The following is a 21,249-nucleotide window of genomic DNA, read 5'->3' as shown; positions in this document are numbered from 1 at the left end:
CTCTGAGCGTTCGACAAGCGCTCACCCGATAGGTTCGTCGATTGAGTGGCTATGATACGCTCAAAAGCGAACCGTGACACCACTGGCGAAGACACGATTAAAGTATTTTGGGAAAGAGGCGCAAATGATGTCCCAAGATCGATGACATGCTTGAAGAGCACGTGAAGCAACCGTTTTATACTCATGCGGTTGCTGCTACCTCTGAACTTAAACCTAAGGCTGCCACCCTGACAAGAACCCATGACATTCCGCTTATGAGGCGAAACCCGTAACCATTCGGCCACAGAAGGTTGGCTCTCCATAAGGTTAGTGAGCGGAAATAAATGAAAAGAAGAGTAAAGTTAAATTACGTTACAATATCTTATTCTTGATAAATCGATTGTAGACTAGGGGAACTATACCCTTTTTCAGCCTATTGCTATTATCGGCCTATTAGCACTTTGATCATGAATTACAGCTTTCATAAAGTGTTTTTGACTATTCCAAAGTAATAAATAGCTCGAATAAAAGTGAGCAAGCAACTCTCCATTGTTAATACATCGGAAAATGTTGATTTAATAGCGGGAAACGGTAAAAGTGATGAGAATTGGTCGAACGACTTAGAGTGATTAAAATGGGTATATTTCCCCTATATTATTGTTTGCCTCACAGTCTTCAGATACCTAACGAAACTCGTTGCTCTATGCCCCACCTTGATCCTTTGAGAGTTCGTAGAGATGCTGCTAAAGCCTTTTTCGTTGGTGACCTTTTCCGATCAAACATCATCAGTCCTTTTCTTACGAGTGAACTGAACGTCGACATTAGACGCCGGGTGCTTCGCTCACACTCTTTTCTCGTTATACCTGGAGCCCGTACAAATTATGCCTTTATTGAACCTGTTTCTAGTATGTGCAGGGTTTTTGAACGTTGTTACCCCTTTTTCGATTTCCATTTGTCTCGTCCCCGTCTGAAGCAAGGTATTTTTAATTTTCTCAGGGAAGCATATGTGTTTTGACAATGGTTTAGACCGGTGTATTTGTAGGTAGTTAGTTTTAATTAATTATTTATTTATTGTTGGGTGGACCACCCTGACGACACAACATCATCACGCGCGGTGGCTCATTGTGATGATCGTCAACACAAGATCGATGCCAGCCGCGCGCAAGGAAGAGGAGAAATTGTCGTCGTCACTTGTTGTCTTTATTCTATTGTAGACCATTCACCGCGACACAGCCTGTCTGCGGCTCGGGTCGTCTTAGATTCGTTTTAAATTGTTATTTGTAGTTTGTTGTAATAAATGTATAATTACGTCGTATTACAACAAAGTGGCGACGAATATTGTCGGTTAGCTGGTTCCGCGCGAAAGACCGCAATCCGCAGTTTCCTCCGGTTCGCGAACGGAGTGAGGTTAGGTGGACCATGTGGGAGCTGCTGGAAGAAGATCTGTTGTCGGAGGACAGCATTCCGCTGTTGCTCCAAATCCTGTCCCAGCAACAACAGCTTCTGACGGTGCTCGTTCAGGCAGCTACCCAGCTGGCCGACCACGAGCTCGTTCATGATCGTGCGTTCTCCGAGGATGCCCCACCGTTTGGCGATCAACCCGGCGAAGAAGCGGTGGAGTCGGATCAAGCGCCGGAGTTCCAGCAACCACGAGTTCAAGCACCCGTGCATCCAGTTGGCCCGGAACGGAAGCACACACACCGTAATTCCGGCCAAACATCCACCACGAACCTGCACCACTCAGTGCTTCCGCCGATCATCATCGACAAGATGGCGGATCTCAAGCACGCCAACCTAACAGTCATCGATCCGCTTCAGCCGTCGTCCACCACCATCACAAGCACACCGGGCATCACATCCGCGCCGGCGTCTACTCAGCTGGTGGACAACAACGAAGGCAAACTTTGCGGTTCATGTCAAATCGATGACAGCTTGGTTGGAGGACACGCACAGGTTCAGCACGGTAGCTACCCACGTCAAGCACTGCAGCGTCCAGGAGAGCACGTCACTGCGGACATCGTCCCGTTCCGGTACGTTTCGCTTGCCAAGCGAGAAACTCCACCCGGCCCAGTTCTCCAGATCAAACAGGACGTGCAGTCCGGCCGACCAACCAGCTGGTCAGGCCACCGCAACCCACACTACAACGGGGTTGCCGAGTGTAGCATCATCAAGCACTCATCTTCATCATCAACGGGGGGGGAGGCCCTCCGGCAATCAATCAACGCTTTTCTGCTGTTCAACGTTCAACATTGAATATTACGCCCATTTAAAATGTTAGTCTTGATTTAATGTTTTTCAAAATATTTTCTTCGAAAAGATCGGAAAATTTCACGAATGTTTCATGTATTAACATTGAAAATCGGACCATTAGTTGCTGAGATATCGACATTAGAAAATGGTGGGTTGTTTTGGTGAGACTTAGAAAACTTCAATTTTCGTGTTTCTTTTTCTTAAAGCGGCTGTATCTCAGCAATCCGAGGTCCAATCTTCAATGTCTCTTAGACAATTTTATAGCAAATTTTCTGAACTTTTCAAAAAAAATATTTTTAGAAATGGTCGCTCATGGTCACTATTTTTAAAAATCGAAAAACTGCAAATATTTTGCTAAAATCAAACTTTCGGTGGCTATATCTTGAAAACGAAGCCCTTTATCAAAAAATTGTAAAGTAGTTTTCTAATCTTATCTAATCTAATCGAACACAAGCGCAGCCAGTCCGAAGAAAGCATCCTGGAAAAACTTGCGGTTAGCTTATGCCCCAAGTTCTTTCTTGTCAATATTAATAATTGCAGTACATCTGAGTTACCCCGAAAATGTATAGCAAAAATTAAAGCGGCCAGGCCTACTGCGTTGCATTAACCGCAGAGACAGATTCTGTGAACGGACCACTTTTCACAGAATCAACAGGGGAGGAAGGATGCGTGGACATACCGTACCAAACGCTCCGAATAAGTTGGGTGTGGTGTGTTAGTGTAAATTGGCAATTATTTATTTTTCGGGGGGAGGTGGAAATTGGGAAATTGGGGTTGGGGAAATTGGGATTGGGGAATGGGAAAGTGAGAAAAGGGTAGGAGGGTTATTGAATTAATAATTTTATATTATAATAAATGGGAATATAGTCAAATAGCAAAAAAAAATGATGGAAAGCTCTCACCAAGGAACAGCAAATCTTCAATAGACATAGCCAGGTGGGGTCCCGATCGTCACACCCCAGATTCTTGACAAAAAACAGGCCTATTGGATGAAGTGGAAGTGTACCTTAGCACCGAATATCTCCACTCCAAACAATATTTTCGGATGCTTCGCTGGTGTTGAATCTGTAGAAGAATCTTTTCAACAAGATAATGTGAACTTTTTGCATACAACAGAAAGTTGTTCGGGGTACATTTGAACAATAAATAATAATAAAATGAGAGCATTGTGTCACCAATGAAAAATACAAATATCACAGAATTTCACATCATAATTTCACATCCAGACTTTTTCACAGTCTCTTGAAACAGCATCCTCCGTAAATGGATTTGATGTTCATTTATTCGCCTTGGCATCCATGATCAGTTCCACTCTGGAAACGGCTCCACCTAGGTCAAGCCCTTCCACTTTCTTTTCACTTACTTCCTGATTCTTGGCAGATTTGAACGATTTAATTAATTTACATCGAAATTCACTTTCAACGACAACAAGAATCAGAATTCCCTTTCAACACAAAAAAAAAACCCTTCTTAAATTAAACAATTTTCAACGGCTCAATACTTATTGCATTTTCACAAAAAGAATTTTATTAAAAGGAAGAAAAATGACAAAAATGACGCGGAGTGAAAAAGTTTTCCAACCGTCAGCACTGGTTACTACGATTCTTTCCCTATAGGCAAACTCAAAAAAAAAAATGTAAAGTAGGTTATTTGGCCCTATTTTGGACCTACTATGCAAAGCGTCAACACATTTCGCATGGTTCTCAGGAACGGTCTAACTAATTTGGCTCGTTTCAGGATTGTTTTGTGCCTGAATTTATGCTTAACAAAGTGTACTAATGAAAATTGAAAATAATTTAACCATTTCATTGTAATAAGCATTTCAAGTAAAACATTTTTTGGATGCTTTTTGGACTTATTGAATGTATTTTGGAGACATCGCTGAACCTTTTTTGGACCCACACTCTGATTGGTTGAAACTTGGACAACTCGAATTGCGGCGTGCGGCGGCAACACGCACACTTACAAAAACTCGGTTTGATGAACCAAATGGCCTATCCACGATTATAATTTGGAAAATATTCATTTCAGAAATTAAATAATTATGATAATACAAAGGATTTGAATTTGAAAACGTGTTTTAATTTAATTAATTAAATTATATTATATTAAATTAAATTATTTTATTAAATTATATTGAATGGAAGCTCACGCATCTTTAGCAGGTCTCTGTCCTATTTACAATTCTCGTATTCTTACGACCTAATTGTTCAAGCATTAGAACATAAAATACAACCCGTTATTAGTCGCAATAAAAACACCTTAACATAAAATTAAATGAATGACAGAGATACATAACAAGTTACAATGAAAAAATGTTCTAAATTTTACGCAGAGCTTAAGTTCAAATATGATTAAACAATCAAGAAATTTTAAAGGAGATTATAGCTTGTAACTTGGTGTAAAACTTTCTAATCTGTCATGTTAAACTTTACAGTTGCTTGACAAAAAGTTTAACTACATTTTGCACTTTTAAAAACAAAGTAATATTTGAAAAAATCTTTGTTTGAACACCAGGGTGCCTTTCACATTATTATTTTTTTACTGCCTTTTTACTGCCAACATTATTTTTACTTTGAACTTACCATCACTTAGGTTGCTGATTTAATTTTTAAGAAAATCATTTATGTCAATATTTAGTTAACTATGTTTATAAGCTTTTTTTACATAAAACATATAAATTTTAGGTAAAATTGTTAAAAATTCAGAACTTTGCCTGAAATTCGTTTAAACTAGTTTTGTTTATTAAACTATAGATTTATATTACATGTTTAACTTAACAAAGAAGGAATCAGTTTTTACATTTTACCTTTTCCTAGTAGAAGATTGTCCGAAGAATCCGAAAATGCTTTCCGTTTTACGATTCAAAATCATGTTCATTGAGAAAATCATGACACTTTGAGAAGATTAAAATAATGCTATTTATCAACATTTTCTTTATTATAGTTAACTAACTCTTTAAACTTTTCAAAATTTCATGAAAGTTCTTCATGAGGTACTTTGAGCACTTCTCTACCACGGCCAGTATGATTCCATACCATTCCGTACGTATTTAATTTGTACTCTTCATTTTGCGGAAAAATGTCAAACCTATCAAAGTCGGGGTGAAGTCACCCAGATTTACGGTAATCAGATATGTCTCAAATCATAAAATGCATAAAGTTAACATCGTATTAACCTCTTATGCCAATTTGTTTTCGAAGATTTTTATTTTACTAGCTGGTGCAATTGTGTTTCTAACATGATTGACACGGTAAAATCTAAATGTGTAATTTATTATAAGCCAACGCTGCCAATTTTGAAAAAAATACGTTATACCTGTATTTTTGAAAATTATATATTGATAAATATGCAAAAATCAGTCAAAACATACAAAAAATATATTTTCCATATGTATATTTCTCTGATTAGTATGCAATACGTCGTAACAGTCATCACGATCTCCGACACTTAATTGATTTTTTTTTCTCTAAATCAAACCAAATTTTGTTTGTTTTCCAGTAAAGAGCATTTAAAAGACGTGCAGATGACAATTCAAAGCATTTTTTATTTATAATTCGTAAATTGATCGAGAACTGATCGAAAAATTGATTTGTTTACAACGAGCGCTTAGGATCTTTTTAAAACGAACTCAAGTTTTTTTTTTAAATTTAATTCATGCGACTTTTTCAAAAACCACTCGTAAGCAATGTTGGCAGCTCCTGTCACGGTGACAGCTGACGATTTAATGAACTACACTGAAAATATGCCACACTTTTTATTCAAGTGCCCAAACACTTGAATGATTGAATAAAGTCACTTCGTAGATCTAATTGGTTTGTGTTTCAACATCAATCCAAACCACTATCAAATGAAAGTGTTTGGGCGGTTGACTTTTTGGTATTTTTTAACATGTTATTTTCATTCGGGTGGCTCAAGCTTTTCAATTGTTTTGCTCATGAATTTGTCCCACCGTCTTGAACTATTCTAAGTGATGAGCAAAACACTTGAAAATGATCTTAAGATCTACCCAAAACAGGCACTATTCAAAGTCAACGTGATTATCCACATGCATTTAATGTGTTTCACTGATTGATTTTTGCGTGACTTTCATCGAAGGCTAGAAGCGAGGCAAGAACCAATAGCACAAAAAACTCTCCCGTCTTCAACTGGCCGGCCGGCGCAGTGGTAGCGTGCACGACTAGCAAGCGAGAACCTGTAAATCGCTTGTATGTACTTTATTTTTCAACACCATTTAAAATTCAAGTGTTTGGCTATTGACATTATTTCATGGCCAATCACCGAAATTTCAAGTGTTTTGCGATTGATATTTGAGTGCTCTGTACAGCAGGGCCAGATCATGTGTAGAACACTTCGTTGAGCAGTGTAAGTTTTGCTCAGTGTAGACCCTTTAGGGGTTTCAATCGTTTCCCCTTCAATTCCAACAGGGTAGCCACACAGCTAAAAAAGTAGTAATCCAGCTGCGTGTAAATGGCCTGGGTGTAAAATAAATATTGCATTATTTATGCAATTTTATGTGATTTTACACCCTGAAATATGTAGCCCATCAGTATGGGAAACCTACTTGACCGAAATGTCAAGCTCATATATGCGTTTATCCTTACAGTTTTACATCGGTCTGATGGCCGAGTGGGCTAAGGCGCCAGTCCTTACTGATGGTGCTGGGTTTGAATCCCGTCGGTTGCAATTTTTTTTTGTGTTTGCAAAAATTGTACATGCAGTGTGTAATATTAAGTGTTTATTTTGACGAAGGTGATGTGCATGCTTTTGCATGCGATTTTACCATCGGATTTTTTGCTGTGCAGTTTGCATTTTTTGAAGCAAAAATTAAAAACTTATGCAGCTAAATTGGTGATAATGATGTTAAGACAAAAATAAATCAACATCAGTTTAAATTTTGGGATACTTTGCAATCGGTCCTTACAATCATCTAAATCTCTATCATCAATTTGCATTTTTATCGTTTAAAAACATATTTTCATTGTTTCCGTAATCATTTGTTTTTTAAAGCTTAGATTTCTTTCAAATAATTGCTGTAAAGCAATTCAATTCAAAATATTAAATTAAAAAATTCAATCAATTTCAATGAAACATCGAAATAAATTGATAAACAAAACTGGCAACACCTTGTTAAATATGTGTTGGTGATAGCCTTGAACCGACGGCAAAGTAGCTCCAAAAACTGATCCAACGCGGCTGATTTGAAAAAATATTTTGAATAGAGTTTTTTTCGATAATAGAATAGTTATTTCAATGGTTTAGTGACGAAAAACATAAAAGAATTAAATAGACAACAGTTACATTGCTCGGAAACCGGACAAAATTGCTTGGTGTCAGTGCAAAACAGAAAAAATCATCGAGGTGTCGCGAGCCAAATCTGATAAGCAATGAGGCCGGAATATTTGGACCTAATCGATGTGCTAGGAAAATGGTAGGAAATACGAATGGCATTGGAAAAAGTGACAGAAAAAGCGGAAATAATCAAAAATGTTAACATTTTTGGAAGAGGTACGATCCTCCTTACACTTTCTGTTGGTTGGATACAGTGAATTCGTACTTTAAAAGCCTGAACTACCTCCATTAATCAAAATAGGTCTAAAATAGGTACTAGGTCCAAAATAGGGTCATATACCCTAGTTTTCGATTGCAAATTCAATTTTGCATAAAAAATTGATTTCAAATTTGTTTTTGCATGAAATTTGGATTTTTTTTCCAAAAATCACTATTTTTCAAAAAATCATAACTTGGCGGCAGATTTTTTGACCATGTTTCTCTATAGCTCAAAAGTTGCGGATTTTAGTTCCCTAAAACATATCAAAAATCTCGAAAATCAAAAATACGTATTTTGGGAAATTGAGTTTTAGTTAAAAAAGTTAATAAAAAATCTGCAATTTTTTCCCGTGTACCTATTTTTTTATCAATTGTCCTCAACAATACCTACAACTTTGCCGAAGACACCAAATTGATCAGAAAATTCACTCAAAAGTTACAGCTGTTTGAATATTTACATACCATTTTTGTATGGACAGCAGCCAAAATTGTATGGTGACTTGTATGGGTGAACCAATGACACAAAATAGCTTATTTGATCATAGGGAAGGCCCCCACAAAGTTTGAGTCAAATAAAAAAATACAAAAAATAAAAATGGTCGAAATCGGCCGATTTCGTAGAGAGTTGCTCTCTATGTCATTTGGATTGTAAAATCTGTTGAAAATAAAAAAAACAGTAAGAGCACAGACAAACAAACGTAAATCATTTAACAATTTTTCCTAAATTTCATCAATCACGAAATGTTCTTGCAACTAGCTCAATCTGGTGGCCAATACTAAAGTTAAGCATTGTGAAAGCGATATATGTATAAGAGCTTTCAATGTGTATGTTCATGAGATCGTTCTTGTGGTAGTGAGATGGAGTTTTGATTACTAACAATTAGATTTTTCAATCTGATGAATCGAAAAAAAAGTGAAAAGCATCCCTGCGGCTTATGTCTGGCTACTGGGCCTCGGAACCCCGTTAACGTGGACCGTGGCTTAGTACATTACGTACGACAAGATTTTCTTTTTGCGGATAAAATCGATCGACTTTGAGAAAGTTTCATTTCCCTCGGTCAACATAGCGATCGCTGAGGACAAAATTACGGCGTGTAATCAGTTCTTCGACATTTGGCGTGGGTCAGGGTAAAGTAGTTTTTAGAGGGAGGCGGTTCGGACCTCGCGGGGGCATTCATGGGTCCGGCCTGTAAAATCCCCGCCACCGGGAGAGGGGTTGCATGAGACTCATCTCAACCTGTATCCGAAAAGAGGGCTGGAACTGCAGATCGATGGAATGGTCAAGATTAGGTTTTTTTGCGCTAGTTGGTAACTGTTGCGAACGGAGGAGCCAATGTCAATCTACACAGCGGCGGTGGATTCAATCTACTTCAGAGACGCGTTCCACTTCCTCGGACAGTTCTAATCTTGTCATCGATCTGCAGTCCCGGTTCCTCGGCTGGAGGCAGATTAAAGCAAATTGCATGCATCATTCATCGCTTCTCAAGGCCACACGGTGATTGCTTGCAAACTCCTGACCTGCTGCAGGAATCAACGAGTTTAAGCTCGCTGTAAATAAAAAATGTGGTGGCTTTCGTAACAAAAAAAACACGGCGCCGAGTCGTCTAAACAAACAGAAATATTTGAGCGCGCTAGCTGAAACGTCAAAGTGATTGTGCCTTGATTTTAGCGCCATCCTAAGCCTGGTTGTTAATCCGAGAAGTACATTTAAATTTAAATCAGCCGTTATATTTTTGATTGATGGAATTCAAAAGAAGTTTACGTTTGTTTGTCTGTGGTAAGAGGTTTTGTGCATATTTGAGAAAGACCCATCGGTAGGCGTTCCACTCGAACGGGCTTTTCCCTCATATAAAACCTTTTTTTTTTATTTTACTTCGTCATATTGATTACCACAGCCATATTAATCACAATTGCTTATAGCACCTTTCAAAAAAAAACTCTAGAATAAAATCTTCAACTACTACAGATTCATTAGTCAATCTAAAACATTTAAATCATTATTTTTTCCCATTCTGAATTGATACTGGAATCGCTGAAAATAAGAAAATCTTTCACTTCATCAGCGTACTCTCATGAAGTTCTCAATTTTATGTTGACAGCCTGCTGCTACAGTTAAAAATATATGTGACGTCATTCACCTACGCGCGTCTTGTACTGGTACTAGGTACACGAAACCGTAGCTATTTTGAAATATCGCGCATAATGCTGTAAAAATCGTTTTCGCAACTTTTGTGAAGATGACCTTGTTAGTTAGATTCCAAATTTTAAAACAAACCAATTCAAAGTGAAGTACAGTGCGAGACTTTTAAGTACTGGATTAAAGAAGTTATTAGTTTGTAATTTTTTGACAAGTAATTTTAGTTTTATTTAAATAAAAAATAAAAATTAAAAATGTGAACATTGTGTCAGCTGTGAAAGTTCCTCTTATTTCCTTTCCAAAACTCTTAAAAATATTTTAAATTCATGGTAAAATCATGTTTTATGGCCATTTGAAAATTACAGGTATTTTCTTGAAAATGAACTTTTTCACACTCATTTTTGACTTTGAAATCGTGTATCTTGGAAGCTATGGCACCTACAACTTTGAAATTTGGAATTTTTCTAAGTTGAAATGTTTACTATCAACTAACATCGATGAAAAAACTATTCAAATATGCAAAAGTTTTTTTTCAATTTTTGGCCACCTGCTAGCCCACACAGCTAAAAAAGTAGTAATCCAGCTGCGTGTAAATGGCCTGGGTGTAAAATAAATATTGCATTATTTATGCAATTTTATGTGATTTTACACCCTGAAATATGTAGCCCATCAGTATGGGAAACCTACTTGACCGAAATGTCAAGCTCATATATGCGTTTATCCTTACAGTTTTACATCGGTCTGATGGCCGAGTGGGCTAAGGCGCCAGTCCTTACTGATGGTGCTGGGTTTGAATCCCGTCGGTTGCAATTTTTTTTGTGTTTGCAAAAATTGTACATGCAGTGTGTAATATTAAGTGTTTATTTTGACGAAGGTGATGTGCATGCTTTTGCATGCGATTTTACCATCGGATTTTTTGCTGTGCATAGTGAGGTGGTGGCAGAGCGTTAAGGTCGAAGGGTAAACTAGATGTTGTCACAGATCAGACTCAGTTTGTTGGGAACGACCTGCCCTTAAACGTTGTCCACGGTATGGCAGCAAATAAAACATAGGTTTAATTATTTTTTTTTTTCAAGACAATCAAACAAACCGTCACTTGCTTTAAAGTCAGTTTGTTTTATATGTTTTAGATTTTTTTTTTATTCGTTAAAACGACAATGCAATAAAGTTTTCAAAAGTTAGTTGTTTTAAATGAGAGCAATATTGTCCTTTTCTTTCAAATGTACACGCCGCGCGGCATTTCAGAAAATGCCATAGACATTGTTGCCAGCGATTTTCTGCACTTTTGGTGCAATAAAAAACATTCCCGGCAACAATGCCATGCAATTCGAAGAAGAAGATCAACAAAAACAAAACGCACAGTATGGGATTTGACAGCGCGCATTTGCCGAAAGTGCGGCGCGTCGTTTCGAGGTTGGTATGCCGCGTGTCTTTTTCGGGAATACGCGCAATAGCTTCATTGAATAACCAATTGCACCGTTGAATTTAGAAATCTGGAAAGATTCTAGATTCAACGGAGGAAAACAATGTTTTTGCTTTGGCAAATTTACATTATTTTCATTGGAAAATTACAAGATTTCCCAAAATTTTTATTGGGACGTTTTCAATGAAAACATGTTTATTTCCGATTAATCTAATATAAATATATATTAATTATCATGATATCTTTTGGAACATGATAAATAATATAAATTAATAGGAATATTTTTTTCTGTGTAGGACAAACTTGCCTTGTGTTTTTGCATATGGGACATTTATGCGAACATGGGCAGTGTAAATAAATAATAATCGATACTTTGGTATTTTTGAATATCAATGAAAATATATTAAAATGTAGAAAATCCTTGTATACAAATAATGTATAATACAGTATGGGAAATAAAAGGAAAATTATTGCAGTTGAATTTTTTAACTCATTCTGATTTCAAAAATCTTATGATAATTTTTGAACATAAATTTGTGTACTAATAAAACATTAAATGTTAACAAAAACCTGAATTGGGATACGTAGCAAGTTTATTCAAATAATTTCTAGATATTTAAACATTCATAATGTAAAATGCTAATTGAATTCTTAAAAAATATTAAACATCAATCATGGAACGTAACAAGCATAACAACACAGACAACAAGTTTACAAGATACATAAACACGATTAAACAGGATGCATTACAAAATGAAGTGTTGAGCAAACCTCTTATGTTGAAGTCCTCTCCTTGTATCGACTAAACTTCTCGCGGATGCGGCTCTTCCCATGTGTGTAAACTGACCGGAATCATAAATACCCCTTCTTCGAGGAGTATCCGGTGATTCAAGTTCAAGTTCTACACTAGGATTTAAAGGATGAAATTGTTTTGATCCACCAGTGTCAAATAAAGAACTCACTATTGAGGCACTCCGAAAAGTTTTCAATTCAGCACGACTATCTGGATCACTTAACATTTATAATAATTTTCTGTCGCTTTTTTTCTTTGAGAACACTTAACTGTTTGATAAATGAAAACAAACCGCTTGTCTCTACCATTTCAAATTGGTTTCCTCGTTCCTTACTCTTCTGTGACCAATTTTCAATGATTTTTAATTTTATATTGTCATCCACGGAGCATTGGCACTATGAATTAAAAAAAAAGTTTCATTTTTTATTCTTATTGACTTTGTAACAACAATCGATTCATGCCAAAAATTAGGAAAACATCCAAAAGAAGAAACCAAATCAAAGGGTACAATTTTGTAACACAAACTTGTTTTTATTCTTTCAATTTTAAAATTTTATTTTGTACAAGAACTTTTAATAATTTGGAACCTTCTACTTGTTACAAGACATAGGACTAATTACTTTCTATTCATACAAAATTTAAAATTATGAAAAAAAAACTCTATAATGATTTAGGATGGAAACATAAAATAATAATCGAAATATTAAAAATCATAAATCATGGGGAGGCAGATTATGATTTTTCTCGGTTTATTCTAGAGGTCATATCGAGGTGCCCCGATTTGGATACTTTTTGCCTTTTTATGTCCATACATGAGATAATAACTAATGCCAAATATGAGACCTCTACAACAACAAAAAAGTGTTAAAACGGGCATTGAAATTTTAAATCCAACAAACATACATTGCCCATGTTCGCATAAATGTCCCATATGCAGAAACAGAATGCTGAGAAAAACGCAAATTTGTCCCACACATGTAAAGCATTCGCGAAAATACGGATTTCCCTTCTGATTTCTAGAACAAGGACTGGATTTTATAGGCTTATCAGAAAAGGACACGATTTTGAACCAGACTGCATAAATAACTCAAATGTGATGAAAATGCATATGGGACATTTATACGATCATGGGCAGTGCATTTCTTTATCGTTCGCGTTTCTGTAAAACATGTTACTGTAAGACACCTTAGGAAGACAACCTATGGAACGTTAACATTAACCTTAACATGTTAAGATTAAGTTGATTAAAAAACTGTCACTGAATCCGCTTTGTAAATGCCGGCCTCGATACTCTTTACAGGTGATCCCTCAAGAACAGGGAAAGATTTACTTTTACTTCAAATACACACAAACAAATATATCCGAATGTTACATCATTTATGATTTAACACTTGTGCACGTCATTGAACATTTAAATTTAAATGTAATTTGATGTAAATTAGAGACAAATTATAAGTAAAAGCATGATTTTACGTGCGATTCAACCGTTTACGTCGAATCTCAAGTTTACATCAACTGTGTTACCGTTGTGACTAAATCGTTCTACTTTTACCCCGCCCCGTTAAGGGTAAATAGGAGCTTAGGGAGTAACTACAGTAGTATGCATAGGGATTAAGGATGAGGATGTTTGTGTATTTGTCTTTTTAAGCGTCTTTATGTAAAACTTAAAGTAAATTAAAACACAAACTAATAAATAAATTGGAGCACAGTTAGGTTAAAACTAAACATCACAGATCGCAAACCATAGCCATTTAAGTGTTAACACACGAAGCAGAGTCTGTAACGAGATTTGCTGCAAGGGTTGATTATTCGCGAGATCTGCACGAAAAAGGGGTAAAAAAGAGAGCGAGTGTGGGATCGAGAGCCGAGGAGGGTTACTGGTGGCCATAGCGAAATTAAAAGGTCTTTTCCGATTTGCCTATCACCGAGCGCAGAAGTGCACCAAGTCCTGAGCGAGACAACTGACCGTCTATTTCAGTTTGTCCAAAGTTTTACCAGTGATTGGCCCGCAAAACTGTACGGAAAAGTAAGAGAACTGCGCGTTGAACGAGAAAATCAGGTAATTGCCGAACTGGCGAACCACCCACGTGCTGCCCCAGTAGTCCTCATTCCCCATTGCTAATCTCGGCCCGATCAACCACCCACGACAGGACCCAGTGGTTGTAGCTTAAACGCCCGGTTTTGAAGCTTTTGGTCCGTCGATCAAGTGCTGCACCGCCGAGCGGTGCCCACTGACGAGGTCGCTCCGGCGTCCCTAAGCCATTCGGTGCGCTGAGGATCTAACCTCCTGCCGCGCCGTCGTCGCGCTGAGGAAATTACCTCCTGCGACGCGTCCAAGTTCGAGCACCCCTGCCCAAAGCCTGCCACAAGCATCCCGCGAGCGTTCGTGGCCGAAGACGAACCAGAGGCCGGCGTACCCGTCGCTGCATGATTTGCGACACAGCCCGGCACGAGAGAACACGCGCATCCACCCCCGCATGAACACCCGGCGTGTGCACGAGGCCGAAACTGTTTTGGAGGACGGCCCGCACCCCGAAGCTGGAAGCGCGAGCTCGAGAGCAGGAGATCGTCGACGACCGTACGTGGAGCACGTGCGCGGATGCCCCGTCGACACTAGCAGCAGCAGCAGCGTCGCCAGCACCAACCGGCCAGCCATATTCCCCCACACACACAGAATCGTAAGTGCAATAAACGTTTTACCATGAAACTCTTTTGTGTTTAGGCGTTTAGTGTTTTGATGGCGAGCCCCCTTGAAATTAAGGCTCTTGTTCTTGTCCCTTTGCCCGCCAGCGCGTAAAAAGAGGCCGAGGCCCACCCCTGTCGGTCGTGGCTCTAAGACCAACCGGCAGGGGCGTTTCAGGGTCCGTCTGATCCAGCAGGTAACAACTGAGTTTACATGTGATTAATTTTTTCCGTGTGGAGTAAATTCACATTTTTTTCTTCTGTGTAGTACAGGGGTGCCCAACCTTTTGACCCTGCGGGCCAGATCTGATTTTTCTGAAGCAGTGACGGGCCGGAACCAAAAATCAAAAAAAATCAAACCATCCACATTAACGACCCCCGGGTCTTTTGTGGTCTCTATTGCAAGTTTCTGCTCGAACCTAGGAGTCCGAAGGCTTGAATGGGGAGAGCACCCAAACCTCTTTCTACTCCAAGGAACCTTCCACCCCAGTGTTTGAACTGACGACCTTTGGATTGCGAGTCCAACCGCCGCCAGCGATTCCACCGGAGTAGGCTTGGTTTGGTGTGTTGTTTGTACTTATGGCATGGAGGCGACTCCTACACCTGGAATGACTTAACGGCCTAACAACCAAGGCCGGGACCGACATTTTACTTCCTCATCCGATGGAAGGTTGGAGCAGATGGGAATCGAACCCAGAATCATCCGCTTACAAAGCGGACAGCGTAACCATTCGGCCACGCACTGCCACCAATGTTTGATAAAAAATTGAAAAAGTAAACATTTTTTTCGTAAAATTATTCTTATACCCCGTTCGCACGGGCGAGTTATAGCCGGTTTTAACGAAATGGATATAAGTTATAACCAAGTTAAAACCAACCCGTTCGCACGGGCCCGAGAGGTTTTAACGGTTTTAACTATTTTGACAGATTACAGCAGGCTGTGATTATTTAGCGTTTTCAAATATTTTCGATTTTTTACGGTGATGCGGAATTTGACCATTGTTGGCACTCTGTCCGGTAAGGGCCGGGTTTTTGACCTTTTTTCGCTTCTGGATTTGGGCAGGATGGCAGGTATTTTAAAATCCAATTTTCATAAGTTCGATTTGTTTTGACTAACTTCATTTACAGAATTTATTTTTGATTGTTGGCCAGTTGGAGCTAGTTTGCTGTTTCTATAAAGATGATTCCGGAAAACATATTAGACGTTCTTCACGACCCAACTGACGCCCATTTGTCCTTTCGAAAGGTCGCGCCTTTATGCTGAGGGCTTTGCCTCGACGACTTTCTGGAAGGTCGCCTGAAGATCCAAGTATTCAGGCTGGAAAAGAACAAGTTCTACCATCACGCCCGCGTTATGAGCCGTCAGGAAGGATCACGATGAGGAATTGGAAAAGGTGTTGCTTCTGGTGATGAAAATTGAGACTGAGTTGAAGCAGGTCCCCGATGGAGCTTAAAAAAGATGTTGAAATGGCGATCAAACTCCGATGTTTTTTGGACGAATCTACCTCGACAAGCATTACATCCAGATACATAGACCGGCTGAACAGCTGCACCTGACCATGATGGGACTCGAAAAAACCAACCGAACAAATTTATACGGGTCGCATGATAAAGTTTAATAAAGTCTGCGAGTAGTTTGACGGGGGTTGGGGGGGGGGGAAGGGGGGATATTCACGCTTCATACAAAAAAGATGGGGGAAAGGGGCCATAAGTACAATGATACTATTAAATTGTTAACGCCGGAAGCATCTCCGGAAGCCGGCTGGTCAGCTTATGCTGAACGCACTGAACCAAGTGCCGTCAAGGATTTAACTCAAGACGTTTGGTCTGCTAGAGCCAGATTCCAAGTCCTACATAGAAGAAGTGAGGCGAGTTAGACAACAACGAACACGTGTTCTACGTCGACCCTACCGGCTGAAAATGGCCAAGAATGAATGGAACAAACTATGTGCTTATAGTAAATAAGAATTGCTTTTCTAATTTGTTAGGATTACCGGAAGACCGCTACATTCCCTAACCCCGATCGGGATGTCCAGCGAAGTACTGCGCCTAACCAAAAAAATTCTTGAGTATTATGCGAATGGACGTTTGCGAGTAATGCACCTCACCCACCAACAGTACCACCGTGATAAGCAATCGCCAGGAGACGACCGCGCTCCTGCAATGTGTAGCTCAAGACGAGGTTTTCGAGTCACCCTAAACAGCGTTGCGAAATTGTTCATCTTAGAATCCCCTAGACCCCCAAAGCATCATCTTTTATTATAGAATTTTAAAAGAACTTCAACGAAACTGGAACGTACTGAACAAATCAAATAAAAGCTGGCCGTCACTTTGGCTGGCGGAAGAAAAGGACGCCCCACCATCCTCTCCAAGCCATAGGACACGAACGTCGACGAGAAACCTGCCTCGCTGCTCCGCTAAGCCGTCCCCACGGTCACGTGGTATCGTCCGTAGAATTCTTTGTTTTCGATCTTGAGCCACTGGAACACCATCGACGTTCGTCAGCATTCAACCCATCCAGCGATCGACTCGCGACACGTGACCTGCATCTGGACCACGTGAGCCATTGGACCCCACCGTATCCAACCAGCATCGCTGGCGAGCACTCCGACAGTGATCGGCAGGTGTTGTTTGTAGGAGACGCATAAAATCTCCTAGCTAGTGGACCTCACCGGCGTCTGGAAGTACCAAGCTTGAGTGCCACGTGTCCCAGCGAAGTACCACCAGCGTAGGAGTTCTGCAAACAGGCAGAGTTTGTGCCAGGTGGCCCGAGAGTCCGACCAAAAGCAGCACACTTGATCGCGAGAATCGGCCAGGAGCGTAGTCTGCGTCAGCCTCCATCCGCCGTGGAACAGCAGCAGCAGCGCGAGTCACCAGCAACAGCAGCAGAGCATCGAGTCCGTAGCATGCCCCGCTAAAGCACGTGAGCCTGTCGCTCCCGCCAGGACGCGCCAAATCCTCGGATCATTGGACCGCGCCGGTGACCGATCTGCATCCGATGGATTTAAACGGTAAGGCCGATCCGTAGTGCTAGTGAATCCGGGGTTTGGCAAGTGTTCCGAGATCTAGGCCACCTTCCCGCAAGACTCTGAAAAATTATCGATAGGGAACTTGTTGGTGAAAACGTTCTGATAGTCGAAACGAAGATCTACTTGGAAAACCAGTTCAGTTCTACAACATGCACCGAGCGAAATGCGAAATCGGATTTCTACTGGAACACATCTTGCACACGTCCATGTGTATGTCCACTCAGGTTTTTGGGCATTAGGCGGCACTGGATCCGCGGGCAATGGCGATGAATTCCAGGGCAAAATCTGCAAGAGCGTATCGGATCAATAAAATGCTTCCGAACTGCTAATCTCGCAACTAAAAAAAAGATTTCAAACCAAGTTCTTTCGATAGTTCCTTGCCACGGTGCACTGTCCACTGTGGAACTTGCTCTGGAACTGGGACGCGCCGATAAGCTGGTGTAATTCAGCAAAGAAACAGTGAAAAAACGTTGTTTTGTTCCTGTCAATGTTGGACGTTTTCAAATGTTTCCAAAGGCTACTATGAGTTTTCAAGTAGTCGAGTTCCCTTTTCGAGCAGTTTTAACTTGGTTATAACTCTTAAAACCGGTTTTAATTTGACAGCTCGTTGTATGGGCAAAACCAGAGTTATAGCCGGTTTTAAGAGTTATAACCACTTTTGGTCTTATAACCGGCTATAACTCGCCCGTGCGAACGGGGTATTATAGGTTCTTTTCATGTAATCAAATGAATAAACTAGTGTTGAAAATAAGAACCAAAACATTGAAAAATGTGTTTATTTGTTTTATTTTCATTTAGTTTTTTTTTTTTCATTTATTGTTATTGGTTTTGTAGATTGCTATTCAATACCTTGATATAATTAATTTAAAAATTAGTAAAAAAAGGCAAAAACATTCAAATTTAAATGGTCGTTGCAAGTTATTTTTAAAAGCATGAATGCCAACACAACCATGTATAAAAGAAATCAATGAAGCTTGACAAAAACTATCTAAACGAAATTTGGATCCAAATAATTTGGATCCAAGCGTAATGAAACAAAAAAAAAACAGTTTTTGCGTTGTTGAAATATATTTTATAAAACATTTTAAAAGATTTGAAACAGACAAATTTTAAAACGTGTAGAAAAATATATATTGAGTAGTTTTCATGTTTAGTTCATTGAACTTTTTTAAACCAACTTTAAACTATCGAAGTTTATGAAAAATATACTGAAGAACGTGTCATATATTTTATGCTCCCAGATTTATTGACTCATTTTAACATTTCAATATTTTAAAAATATTTGCAGCTATTTTTTCTTCGGTCTTAATAATTTGCTTTTAAAACGCTTTTTTTTCAAACACGAGTTTATCACTGAAAAGATGTTCTGAAAAAAACGATATTTGAATTTTAAAATCAATTTTAATCAAGTTCCTAAAAAAAGAAAAACTTCAGTTTTATTTCACATTCTCACGAAATGGATAATTTTATTTTTTTAAGCCATTTTTCAGTTAATTGATTAATTCTGAAGTCATCAATATAGAAATGATAAGAATTAAATTCAAACATGAAGAATGTTAGATTTTGAAACAAAAATCTTTAAAAATACAAAGGCAAAATCCAAATAATACGTTGAATTAGTAACATTTTATAGCAAAAAAAAACAAAACAAATAAAAAACCAAATTTTTTCTCGTTAAATTTTTGCTTGCGTGAATATTTAATCTCAAGCTTATTTTTTTAATTTAAACACTCCGTTTATTTATTGAATATTTCATGAACAGTTCATGAACAGGGCCGGTCATAGAACATTTTTGAAAAGCCGTCGCGGGCCGGATGAAATGGCTTCACGGGCCGGATCCGGCCCCTGGGCCGGACGTTGGGCAGGCCTGTTTTAGGTTCATTGGAAAGGTCTCTTCAATACCCTTTCTGACAATGTATAACATGATATGTTTTCTTGCTCAAACCACCCTTTTTACAATCTTCCGGAACTACGCCAAATTTTGAAGTACTTAACTAAACTTGCTGATTTTGACCTATGGGACCCCAAGACGGATTGAATGTGACTAATACGGTCAAAATCCGTTTGTCCAGACCGGAGATAATCGAGTGACATTTTTACAAAGAACTTTGTCCTAAGGGCTCTATTCTGGTGAGGTGTCAATCCAGAAAACCGAAAAATGTCGCGCGTTACGAAATGTTGCATGCTTGGTACTGGGGAAGTAGTCTGCGACGCAACAAGGCACTGTTGCGTCACCATTTCGAGCCAATATAAACCCCGCTCGATCAGCCCAAGAAAATCATTCTATCGCTGGACGCCGAGAAGTAAACAACAACCTGGACCTGGAAGCAGATGGCCTGGAGGCCCAGAAGCAGTTGGCTGTAAAGCAGCTGGCCTGGAGCTAGGTGCAGCCCAAGCGGAGGCAGGCCAGCCGGAACATTCCGGCCACAAGACCCGGAGTGGCCAGAACCCTCAGGGGTGTTCCGATGGAAGGCCATACGAGACTGGACAACATGGGTATCAAACTTCTTGGATTTTGATACTGGTGATGAAAATGGCCATTTTGACAGTATTGGCTACAACCTGGAATGGCCGGTGCCCTCAGGGAGGTTGTCCCGGGTGGACATTTAACGAACTAAACGATTTTGGGCAATATGGGTATCAAAATTCATGATTTTAAATACTGGTAATGCAAATGGCCATTTTGACAGTATTGGCCACAACCTGGAGTGGCCGGTGTCCTCAGGGAGGTTCTTCCGGGAGGACATTTACCGAACCATACGATTTTGGGCAATATGGGTATCAAAATTCATGTTTTAAAATACTGGTAATGAAAAAAAACCATTTTGACAGTATTGGCCACAACCTGGAGTGGCCGGTGCCCTCAGGGAGGTTCTCTCGAGAGGACATTTACTGAACCATATGATTTTGAGCAATTGTTCAAGGCTCAACTACGATCGTTGACGATGACGATGGAATGAAAATCGTTGGCAAAAATGCTGCCTTCACGACTCCACGGCATAACAAAACAGCCAATCAGAGAGCGGAAAGATTTTTTGCGTGGGTCAAAGCACGCGCTTGCTTGCTCAAGGCCAACTGCGATCGATTGACCGTTGACACTTGCAAGCGAAAATTGTTAAGCGTCAAAAGCTTTAAAAATGCAGCAGAAGCAGTGCATGAATCATTTGAAACAATAACTCTTTCGTGAATTTTTCGTTGGCGCTGAAAAGCGCCATTTTGTTAAATTGCAGCAGAATTTGATTCTTGTGGCCATCTTCTCGAGCGTCCATCCAAGTAGGCCTTGTTTTTCTCTTTCGACGTCGTTTTGGCAGCAATTTCACGCTCACGCTGGCGTGTTTCTTCTTCTCGGAGCTAGCTCTTGATTTCCTCCAGTCGTTGATTTTTTTCCGCTGCTGCTGCTGCTGCT

At 39.4% G+C, this 21,249-nt stretch overlaps 1 protein-coding gene across 6 annotated transcripts in view; it reads right to left on the bottom strand.

Moving 5' to 3' along the window:
• Positions 1 to 21,249, bottom strand: part of LOC6052895 (innexin shaking-B) — a 243,815-nt gene that overhangs the window by 173,200 nt on the left and 49,366 nt on the right. Inside the window, exon 1 of one of the 6 annotated variants that reach the window (XM_038263417.1) lies at positions 12,111 to 12,232. The exons of the other annotated variants lie outside the window; for them this stretch is intronic. The gene's annotated coding sequence lies outside the window, so the exon portion shown is untranslated. Of the gene's footprint in view, positions 1 to 12,110; positions 12,233 to 21,249 lie in introns of those variants that run through there. 6 annotated transcript variants of the gene reach the window in all.

The sequence above is a fragment of the Culex quinquefasciatus genome, chromosome 3 (assembly GCF_015732765.1).
Source record: "Culex quinquefasciatus strain JHB chromosome 3, VPISU_Cqui_1.0_pri_paternal, whole genome shotgun sequence".
NCBI classification, from domain to species: Eukaryota; Metazoa; Arthropoda; class Insecta; order Diptera; family Culicidae; genus Culex; species Culex quinquefasciatus.
The sequence above is the reverse complement of the archived record's forward strand: the minus strand, read 5'-3'. Positions and strand labels throughout refer to the sequence as shown.